Below are 12,833 nucleotides of genomic sequence, written 5' to 3' on the forward strand. Positions count from 1 at the left end.
CACACCCCCCCCCTAGGGGCGGCTCCCCCCCCCCTACCAAACACCACCATCCCCCACCCCCCAAGCTCATGAGTGCAAAATTTCCTAGTGTTGTGAGAAACTTGGCAGCCCGTGGGGGGAGAGGTGTGTCTCCCCCCCCCCCCCCCCCCCCCGCCACGTCAGAGCCGCTCATGACTGGGTCCATTCATAAACCGTCGGCCGCGTACGAAACGCCACGTCGTATTATAACATTGGCTTGGTGGTGGTGGTGGCGGTGGTGGAGTGCGAGCCGCCTCACAATGGCCGACTTCCGAGGGAGGTAATGAGAGGTCAGTATTGGACGACAACACTTCCGCTGGGGTAACACACACACACACACACACCCTCCCTCTGCATACATGGCCCACATTATTGACTCCTCCACCCTACCCCAACCCCAACCCCCACCACCACCTCACCTCCCGTCGCCCCCACCCAACCAACCCTCCTCCACACCCGGCCCCTCCAGCCCACCCACACTTACCCCTCCAGCAACAAATCACTTGTGTCTCAATACGTTATAGAGCAACATCCGGTTTACCTTTACGGACACGACCGGCCGGCTCTCCTCCTCCGCCGCCACCCGCTTAGCGTCACCATCTCACGGAAACACTGCCCGATCATCCATAGCGATCATTGTGGCATGATCATCTAGAAAGCCTATATTCCTCCTGCGTTTTAATTGTCTTCAAATTCCCGCAGGACGAAAACTACCAGCGTCAACACGGTTCCAGTGAGAGACATCTTGCATGGCCACAAATGAGACTTTCTATAAACTTCTCCTGGCGTCTCGCGTGAGGCGTAGATGCGTCTCTACGTCAGGTATACGCGCGAGGAACAGACGAGACGAGCGGGCCACTGTTCCTTCCCTCCCTGGGGAACAGAACAGCTGTGTACAACACCCTCTACACCACTCCCGTGCTCCCTGACACCCCGTGTGCCCTACACACACACACAGACCCTTCTCCATCAACACTTGATATAACAACACTCATACGTACCTTCATCCCCTCCTCACCTCCAGGGGCATGGCGAACACCGCCCCAACACCGCCCGTGCCCCAGCCGCCCATCCCCCCTAGGGGCAACACCCGCGGCAGGTGATCCATCCTAATCATTAATTTCAAAGTCCTTTTTTTTATATAATCATATGTAGACGAAGCTTTACAGCGGTTAGCATAGACGATGGGGAACGTGGGTACGGAGGGAGGGGTGGTCGGGTTGGGGAGGTGGAGGCAAGACGAAGGCGTACAGTTGACACCATACGTCGACGCAGGTGGGAGGCCTCCCGACCCTTAACCACTTGGCTGAGCGAGGCTAAAAGATAAGGCAGGTGACCGTGACACCCAGGGGCAAAGGTCAAGTCAGCCAATCTGGGTCAGGTTTAAGTTTGCGTGGTGACGCGTTCCATTAGTAACACAATTTTTCAATAACTACCATGAGTTTTTCCTTCCCTTAGAGCCAGCTGTCACCAGTGGCCGGATCACTTTCCCCTGACAGCCAGCTGTCACCAGTGGCCGGGTTGGCTTCCAGCTGTCTCCACTGGTCGGGTCAGTTTCCCCTGACAGAGCCAGCTGTCACCAGTGGCCGGGTCAGTTTCCCCTTGCACGACCAGTTGACGCCTTGCAAGACAGTCTGCAACTCATTTCCGTCTCTCATTACGACACCCTCCCCCCCCCCCACCACAGCCACCACCCCCAAACCCCTCTTCCACAGTGGTAGGGATTTCCTGACGTTGTTTCTCAGTGTTGCACCACTACACACACCTACTACACTCCCCAGCCCTTACATGCCCTCCACCACTACACCCCTCACCTCGACATGTCTTCTCACATCACACCATGCGAACTACACACCTACACTACACCTACACTGCCACACCTCCGGATCCTCACACTGCCCAACAGAACAGTCCCACTTCTCCTCTACCACAGTATCACCCAGCTGACCTATCTTGACCTCTAGCCGAGGTCAACCGCGACTCATGAAACTCCCAACACACAACACTTGAAGAGGGGGAGGGGGAGGGGGTATGAAGAACACGCAACACTTATCAATGAATGAATGAATGAATGAGACACTCTGTACGTAAGTCATGAATGATGGCTCTTGATGCGGTGGCTACTGTAGTGGTGGGCGTCTGTGTGTGGTGGTTTATGGGAAGGTTAACTGCCGGTGTGGTGGCTGTTCATGAAGAGGTTGTTAAAGTAGGGGCTTGTTGGTGTGGTCGTTGCTACTGTGGGTGGTGGTTTGGGCAGTTGGGTAATCAATGCGTACTTTGATATATATATATATATATATATATATATATATATATATATATATATATATATATATATATATATATATATATTCCAAAAAAGGCCCAGTCCTCTGTTCTTAACGCTACCTCGCTAACGCGGGAAATGGCGAATAGTTTAAAAGAAAAGAAATATATATATATATATATATATATATATACATATATACATATATATATATATATATATATATATATATATATATATATATATATATATATAAATAACAGACAACTATTAAAAGTTCCACCCAAGTTTTCCACAAAATTCCTAAGTGAATACAGAGCTCAGTGTCCACAAGGAGAAAAAAAAAACGTAATTAAACCTACTGGAAGGCACGTAGCACGCGCGTGCTGGCTGAATCATCGCCCTCCCACACACAACGTCACTCAACATACACAAGGGAACATACACAAAAGAAAATACACATACACATTCAATACCACATACACACACAATCATAATCTCAGACACATATACACATAAGTATAAATGGTATGGCTCCTCTTGTACAGAGCTCCCGGCCTGTATGACCAAATACGTAATAACATATTGGTGATAACACACAAACGCGTATACTTGGCCGGTTTCGTACATGGTGTTCATTCATAAAACGGGAGCGGGACCGAGCGCATGCGCCCTGCGGTCTACCGAGAGGCGGCCAGACGCGAAACATCACCTGCCGAAACTTATTTCTCAAGATGAAACACCGTATTAAATTCAGTTTATACAAATGCATGTCGTTTACCCTCTGTACGTAACAATGAGGGATGTATTCTACATTAAATCACCATCTGGCGGCCGACAACAGAGGCAACGCAAGCGTAAGTCATCGCACATCTGGCCCCGGGCGCGTTCCGATACCAGAAAGACATCTGCGTGAGATGTGGCGAAGCCACCTTGGCGCACCTCACGTAGGTTTGGTTGCATAACTTCACCTTTGCTTAGACACACACCTCCTCTCTCTCCCTCTCGTCGACCTTGTGATTCTAGAATAAAAGTAATGGAGGGCAGAGCGCAACTAAATATAGAGCAAGCGTCCTTCGGCCCCCCCGCCAACGCCCAGCCATAAATCAATACGAGTGAAGAATGAATGGCTACGGAAACGCTGTCGACTCCCTCCCCCAACCCACCCTCTTCCCAGATCCACCCACCAACGCCGCGCTGAGAATTAGTTGATTCTCCAACCTTCTCCTCGTTAACCTTCTTCCTCTCTAACGTTCAACGAGACGCGTTTCGACGTTAGTCCCAACGTTTGTTTTTAATCTCAACGCTCCTTTTCTCGTTGATTAATCTTGATCTTCCTTCAGGTTCCTCGTTAACCTTACTGCTCTCCTGTTCTCGGTATCAACACCATATCCTTTCTCAGGATCCTCGTTAATTAATCTTTATGCTCCCTGTTATCTCGTCATATTCTTTCCCTCAGGCTCCACGTTAACCTTGACCTATCCTTGTAAATCCATCTTACTCAACAGAATCCCTTCATGACCTTCGTTAATCTCGTCCCACATCATCATGCTCTTAACGTTAATCCTCGTTTGACCTTAACACACGTCCACCTCATCTTCACCCTTACCTTTCCTTTCTCCCTCTCGTAAATCATCACTTTTAATATTCACGCTTACTTTACTAGTCTTTCATGTACCTCCTCGTTAATCCCAAATTTCCTTATTCACACTTCCTTACCGCGTTCTCGCTTTCTTCATCCCCTCGTTGGCCTTCGACTTCGTTATACATCGAACGTCTCATATGGTTAGCAAACCCATATTCCACGTTAGTCCCAACGGCCCACTTCGTTAAACTAAAGAGTAAATTACCTGTCGTACGCATTACGTAGAAATTTATTCAAATATGCCCGTTACGGAGACGCATCGCCTTCAATACGCTTGCCTATCGTGACAGACTTCCTCCTCTTCTTCTCATGCAACATAGCGAGGCCCCAGAGGGCTGGGTAGGCCTGTACTTGACGTCACCAGCTCCCCAGAAAGACTGAAAAAACATCGACTTCAAAATTACAATCTCAAGATTTCGGAAGCCATTGTATGTATATATATATATATATATATATATATATATATATATATATATATAAATATATATATATTTTCCCTGGGGATAGGGGACAAAGAATACTTCCCACGTATTCCCTGCGTGTCGTAAAAGGCGACTAAAAGGGGAGGGAGCGGGGGGCTGGAAATCCTCCCCTCTCGTTTTTTTTTTTTTTATTTTCCAAAAGAAGGAACAGAGAATTGGGCCAGGTGAGGGTATTCCCTCAAAGGCCCAGTCCTCTGTTCTTAACGCTACCTCGCTAATGCGGGAAATGGCGAACAGTTTGAAAGAATATATATATATATATATATATATATATATATATATATATATATATATATATATATATATATAAGCCGGTAGAAGGCTCCCCTAATGCATATTTCAACCGAGGTTCGGAATATTTCCGAGAGGGACCCCGTGACGTCACATACCGCTGCCACTTTTCCCCCTATACAAATCCCTTGTACGATGAAGAAAAAAAAAAATTCCCGCTGACATTCCTCCTGAGGTATTTCCCCGGCTGACCATTACGCCCTCTCACGCCAATGACTCGATTCACGTGGGCGTCAGTCAGGCAGGTTGGGGCCCCTCTGTTAGCCAGCAATCTACGGTCATTAACAAAGAGAGATAACCTAACCTAAAGACGGTGGAAACACACCCTCATAACACGGATGATAACTGATAACGACGGATAACAACAGAGCGGGTAACAAAGCAAGCAACATGGTTATAATAGCATTAATCTTGTAATAACATCACGATCAACGAGCTAATAACACGACTAATATCACAGGTTACACGACAGTAAACACAGCTAATAACACCTGATAACAAGACAGCATATTTAACAGCTAATTAAACCAACGTTAAAAAATATATGTGTATGTTTTACAGGTCAACTAAATACACTGAAGTATATATAACTCGTCAGAATAAACAAGACCTGTTGGGCTTTAGAAGAAATCAACGCAAGCAACGATATATATTCATTTTTATTTCATTATACTTTGTCGCTGTCTCCCGCGTTAGCAAGGTAGCGCAAGGAAACAGACGAAAGAATGACCCAACCCACCCACATACACATGTATAAACATAAACGCCCACACACGCACATATACATATATACACATGCACATATTCATACTTGCTGCCCTCATCCATTCTCGACGCCACCTCATCGCACATGAAATAGCACCCCCCCCCCCCCTTCCCCCGTGCACGTGCGAGGTAGCGATAGGAAAAGACAACAAAGGCCACATTCGTTCACACTCAGTCTCTAGCTGTCATGTAATAATGCACCGAAACCACAGCTCCCTTTCCACATCCAGACCCTACAAATCTTTCTATGGTTTACCCCAGACGCTTCACATGCCCTGGTTCAATCCATTAACAGCACGTCGACCCCGGTATACCAACCACATAGTTCCAATTCACTCTATTCTTTGCACGCTTTTCACCCTCCTGTATGTTCAGGCCCCGATCGCTCAGAATCTTCATTCCATCCTTCCACCTCCAATTTGGTCTCCCACTTCGCGTTCCCTCCACCTCTGACACATAATCCTCTCTGTCAATCTTTCCTCACTCATTCTCTCGATGTGACCAAACCATTTCAATACACCCTCTTCTGCTCTCTCAACCACACTCGTTTTATTACCACACATCTCTCTTACCCTTTAATTACTTACTCGATCAAACCACCTCACACCACATACTGTCCTCAATATATATATATATATATATATATATATATATATATATATATATATATATATATATATATATATATATATATATATATATATATATTTCCCTGGGGATAGGGGAGAAAGAATACTTCCCACGTATTCCCTGCGTGTCGTAGAAGGCGACTAAAAGGGAAGGGAGCGGGGGGCTGGAAATCCTCCCCTCTCGTTTTTTTTGTTTTTTTTTTTAATTTTCCAAAAGAAGGAACAGAGAAGAGGGCCAGGTGAGGATATTCCCTCAAAGGCCCAGTCCTCTGTTCTTAACACTACCTCGCTATCGCGGGAAATAGCGAATAGTATGAAAAAATAAAAAAAAAAAATAAATATATATATATATATATATATATATATATATATATATATGTGTGTGTGTGTGTGTGTGTGTGTGTGTGTGTGTGTGTGTGTGTATGTATGTATGTATGTATGTGTGTGTGTGTGTGTGTGTGTGTGTGTGTGTGTGTGTGTGTGTGTGTGTGTGTCCAGTCACAGGAATCAGTAAACACCTTGGCATTGTTGATGCCCGCCTCCAGCTAGGCTATATGGATACCCATGGTAGTTCGTCCTTGTTGATGAAGAAGAGATCAACAAATGTACACCCTGTCGGCACAGCTACTCTTACATCCGTGCAACACTATGCACACGAGTACTGTGAACTAAATAAGTTCACAGACTAGTGAATAGTATATAATCATCCACAACAATGGTCTATCTTAAGTACTTAAAAAAAAAATACTTAACAAAAAAATTATAGCAACCTAGCCTAGTCTAATAACAAGTTCACTTATACAAAACTTTAACCACTGTTTGTTGGACGACAGCAAACAGTTCACTCTCACTATGCAAGCCGCTCTATAATAATCGATGCTGATCAATCTTACAACGTTTTCCTGACTACATATAGAACTCAACCACTGCTGGGGGGTCAATACCCCCCGCAGAGAGACATTCTGTGCTCCCTGTATTCACCTTTTGCGCTACCGCCCACAGCAGGGGCAGGGGTGCAAGATAAGGTCGCCGCCGCCGCTCGAGGCGATGATTAATTCGTCTACCAAACCCACGAGCGAACAACGTTCTGAGAGTACACTCGCCCCACAGCATTATATTTATATAATGGGGACACCTGTGTACATGGTGACTCCATGCGGAGACACCAGTAGGCCTGGTGACCCCCTAGGTGACGTGAGGAGGAGGCCCCATGTGTACGGGGTTAGTCACCAGTAAGAGGCATCAACATCCCCCCCCCCCCAGTCTCCTACCCCAAGGCAAACACACACCCGAGGTGGATTATAATTAGCATTTCTAACACGATACGGCATCCTGCTGTAGAACCATAAATAACGTCTGTAGAGCCAGACATACGTAACGTCTTATTGTTGAACCAAATTCTACATCACATTATAGAGCTATTTATAACATCGTACGGTAGAGCCATAAATAACATCCAACTGTAGATCCATATATAAATGGATGGAATTTTCCGATATGTCTGTTCTATTTATGCCCGATATAATAAAGGCTCTTTGAATTTGTCAAATTACAAACACACACATTCATATATATATATATATATATATATATATATATATATATATATATATATATATATATTATATATATATATATATATTTAAAATGGTTTGGCAGTACAAACAATGACGCAGGTGTTCTATTAATATCTTGGAAACATTCCAACCCTCCGGAAGTACTTTATTTATTATATATGTGGTAAGTAAACCCAGGCAGCAGGCGTGGGCAGAAGTGACCAGCAGGCAAAGCAGGAGTGGCGAGCAGGCAAGTGGTGCGATCAGTACCCATCAAACAGGCAGTCCAAGCAGTTAAGCGAGGCAGGGAGGGAGGGAGACAGTAAAGCAGCATGAGGTATTAAAGAGGTGGTAAGCAGGAGGGGCAAGCAGGTTGGTAAGGAGAGTTAGCAGGTTCAAGGGGGTTCAACATAAATCCGCGAGGTAGCAAAGTAGGTTATGGATCCATTTGTGTTATTGGCGCCATTCCAAGACCCACACTCACAAGCTTACCTCCCTCCCCTTCCCCCCCAGCACACCACCACTCAGTACTACGTATTGCAGAGAGATAACCCATTCAGTAGCCTGGTTAACAAGCAATCTGAATGTTATAATACAGGAAGCATCACTATTATGTAGTACGACAAGGGAGATGAAAAGTAAGTAAAGATCCCCTATTCCCCTCCCCGCCAGGCGTGGGTCTCCATTTTCCCTCCCCCTCCAGCTGTGGGAGTTGGGGGGTAAGAGGGAGGGGGAACGGCATGATGTCTCCGTCCCTGAAGGAAGATGAAGATGTCTCCGCGCGGGTGAGGACGCGACCACTGTCATGGCGACCGTTAGGCCAGTGGGCGGGCAGCACACACACACACACACAGACACAGACACACACACACACCGTGTACGTCAAGAAGACAGCGTGGAATTAATCTATTGAATCCTTACATCTAAAAATCCTCACGAAATACATAATTTCCCACACGCCTCTAAGAGGAAACAAAAAAAAAAAGTAATAAATCACAAAATTCAACAAAAACAATAAACCAATCTCACGGCAAAAGAGATCCAAAATCCCAAGGGCCACTACCCCAGTACCCACATATTCCAAAATCCCAGTACCATATCACACAATCCTAATACCAACATATCCCACAACACCACTACCAACACATCCCACAACGCCAGTATCGACAAACATACCCCACAACGCCATACTAACAAATATATCCCAACTCCAGGGCCAACATATCCCACAACCCCAAATCATATCCCACAAAGTACGTAGACAACACTACAACCTTCTCAATTCCAATTTCAAAATTCTTTTGATCTAATCCTGCATACAAAACGTCGCTTCACACAGCATGGGTGAATGGTACATGGGTTAGGTGGAGGGTGGGGTAAGGTGGAGGTGCTGGAGCTGACAAACCCCACAATCCCCTACCACCTGAAGGAGGAGAAGCCCAACGAACTGATCAGCGGATGGTGGCGCAGCACCACAGGAGCTTGAGGGGGAAGGAGAGAAGGAGGGGTTAAGGGCCTCCCCTCCCTCCCTCCCTTCCCTTATCTTAAGTAGCAGCACACCCCCCACCCTTTCCCCTTAACCCTTCCACAGTGCCTCTGTCGTCCCGCCGACGCGGCACCGGAAGTACAGCAGCACAGAGAGGCTGACCCTCTGGGAGATGCCAGCGTCCGGTCCAGACCCGCATTATCTCGCTCCCGCCACAAACTGGTGCGATAATCGATCTTTTAATCTCCAATATCTTGATGCGAATACTACACAACTCAGGAACATCCTCTCATGTCTTCATCACTCAGTATCAAAAATACAACTGAAGTCTATAATGTACGTTGATGTCAATATACGTAATACATCGGTACCATCTTACTGTATAATGGGAAATGCAATTATTCAGACACACATATAAACTAATTAGTCAGATGTCTATATTGTACTTCTGCTAAAAACAGAACTAACTTGTTTCCTGATAAAATATATATATGTAAAAAAAAATCTAAATTTTTAAATTCCCTCCTTAACAAAGTTGGTGAAATCTATGGTTTCCTCGGCTAGATTCTGTACCCACTGTACGGCCTATCCTTGCCTCCACCTATCCCCTAGCCATGTACCATTAATCCAGCCTAAAATACTTTACGTATACTTCAAAGACATTTAAAGCTTTCAAAAGTCAAGCTTAAATTTCCGTCTTTGGCTCCATTCTTCTAGCTTAAACCCACCATAATTGCTAACCCGGAAATTCAACTCAAATTGTTCAGTATAACAAAAAAATTTTGCACTATCTATTATTCATTTATTATCTAAGCACAACGGTACAACCCTTGATCACACCGGTACGGCCATGCCATTGAGTATGACCGCTGATCACAACGGTACGACCATTCCATTGAGTATGACCGTTGAGCACAACGGTACGACCCTTGATCACAACGGTAATATTCCATTGAGTATGACCGTTGAGCACAACGGTACGACCCTTGAGCACGATGGTGCAACCCTCAGTTGAATATTCACATATGCTCCCCACATAGGAGGCCCCATTGCCCAGGCCCACTCTACCCCCACCTCAAGTCTAGAGGGAGATATCTACTTTAAAATCTGTTTGTAAACAACGTATCCGTCACGGCCACCACCATATGAATAGATATAACACCAAAATTCATATATACATATATACATATATATATATATATATATATATATATATATATATATATATATATATATATATATATATATCGTTTATCATCTCTGACCGCAATCTAAATATACCTTTTCTACCCATCACAGATAGCCTTTATTAACACCGTCTCATACACATTCTCCTGTGTATATAGATCGGGGCATAAATATTTATAAGACTAATCAAGAATCCGCTGACCCACGTTGTAAGTTTTTTCTCTTTTATGTAGTATCAAATCACCTGACGGATACCATTTCCCTTAAAAGTAAGTCTTGTCTTGACTCTATATGCAAACGTCTTCTTTAATAAACGAGAAAAAAAATGTAATAAACAAGAAAAAAAAAGTACTGTAAAGCTTCAACTGGATCAGTTACGAAAAATAAAACGGAGAGGTCCTGAAAATACTGGACAGTACAGAGGCCATACCTCTGTACTACTTGGCACACACAAACACACAACCCAACATAGAATTAATCCTTTACAGAACTGCCCACAGTATTTCCCCGTACGTGTGCATTCACTGAGGTAAACCCACAATTAGCCGCCACCACCACCACCTGCAGTAAGAGAGGTGAGGACAGCACCAACAATATCCTCCCCCCCCCCAACCCCCCTCGTTGCTGCTGCTGCTGCTTCACCTTGCGGAAGTTTTAACACCGCTCAGGCCATCTACCAGCCCCGGGGAGATAGATATACACGGTGAACCCAAACGTTGGAGAAAAAAAAAAAAAAATGTGCGGAGGTGGAAACAATGACGTCAACGGGGCCAGAGTATGAGGGGGTGGGACGGGGGATAGAGGAAGTGGAGGGGGTGGAATACACAGCCCACCATCTGGGGCGAGGGAGGGAAGGGGAGATGAAAACATGACGTCATCAGGCCCCCAGAGTGAGGAAACGAGGTGAAAACATGACGTCACCAGGACCGCGTCTGAAACACGACTATCTAATTAGGCCTGTGAACCCTGCCCAGGTATAAGGTCAGAGGAGAGTGCACCTTTCAACACCATCAAATGGTGCACATATCTCGTATGTAAGTTGAGGCACAGGTATTGGAGGCGTCATTGTTAAGTATACCCCCTTAACCCCCTAGATAATTATCCTTCTCGTAAGAATAGTGGCTGTAAATATCCCCCCCCCCACCCCTCTCCTCAATGATCAGACTAATGCAGATTTTTCACGGTGCAACATACTGCTTCTATCTTACCATACATCACGTCTTTCCAGCTCATCACCGACTAAGGATGGTACACTGCATATTAATGAGAGAAATTACATTATAATGAAGTACCCAAAATTAAGGAAACCTCTCTCTCTCCACTATGATACCCTAACTAAATTCTAAACAAAACACCAGTTTGAAACAGTACATAGTGTCAAACAAAATACCATCATCTTATGTCCTTTTCATATTAAATAGAGCTTGCACAAATCCTGCTCTTAGACAGCATATCTAAGCTACGTAAAAAGTTTGATGTAATTATCAAACATCTATATTGAAACTTGGGGGATGAAAACAAAATACCTACATTGAAAAAAAAAAATAATAATCGGAAGCATATGAGTATCATCCTCTTTACAACTTTACATATTACCTAACGTAAAATCAAAACCAACGGTATCACAATTACTAACAATACAGCTGCAGCTACTGTCATCTATATATTTTTTCCTACCTCAAACAAATCCCGCCAACGCAAAATAGTTCGATATCATCCGATCTAATTTGACCTTGCTGATGGCGTGGACAATGGCGTGAACAAAAAGTGATGTGACCTACTTAGCTGAAACGTCGCCAAGCTGACGCACAAATCACTACCACAAATGTAACGAAAAATGGAGGAAAAACGAAGCCGCGTCACGTTATGCCAACATCTGCTCGATAGCTGCTATCTCGGCAGAGATACTTGTTAAATATTCCAATAGTAACAGTAAAGCGTTACTGGTCAAGAGTAACAGTAAAGCGTCACTGGCCACGAGTAAGAGTGGAGCGTTATTGGTCAATCAAACACGCGTTAAGACGCATCAAAGTTAAGACGGAGGAAGGGAGAGGAAAGATGGTTAGGATCAACCTTCTGTACGTTTAACGAACGTCAGTTAGGGTAGGTTAGGACCGGGAACAATAATGTTAACGAACAATTAACAAAGCGAAGAAGCGTTGGATGATATAATTCAGTCAGATCGAGTGCAGACGTTAAGAACATGTGGTTACAGTAGGATACGAACCAATAAGACAAAATACTTATTTCACGGTACGATATAACGAAGTCTTTCCTGACATCATGACGGGGTTTCGTATGTCAACGAGCAACGGGGAATGTCCGGATATAACCTGCATGTTACTACAGACTCTAGTTACACAAAGTAGAAAAAGTATCCTACAGTAAAATGCAAAAATAAAACTTTCGTGAAATCCGACAACCAACACCCAATGCCTTCTTGGACATGCATTCTACACAACGCAGTCATTCAAACATGTTAAGAAGAGTTCAGTTACTAAACTCAC

The sequence above is a fragment of the Panulirus ornatus genome, chromosome 46, assembly GCF_036320965.1.
Source record: "Panulirus ornatus isolate Po-2019 chromosome 46, ASM3632096v1, whole genome shotgun sequence".
NCBI lineage: Eukaryota > Metazoa > Arthropoda > Malacostraca > Decapoda > Palinuridae > Panulirus > Panulirus ornatus.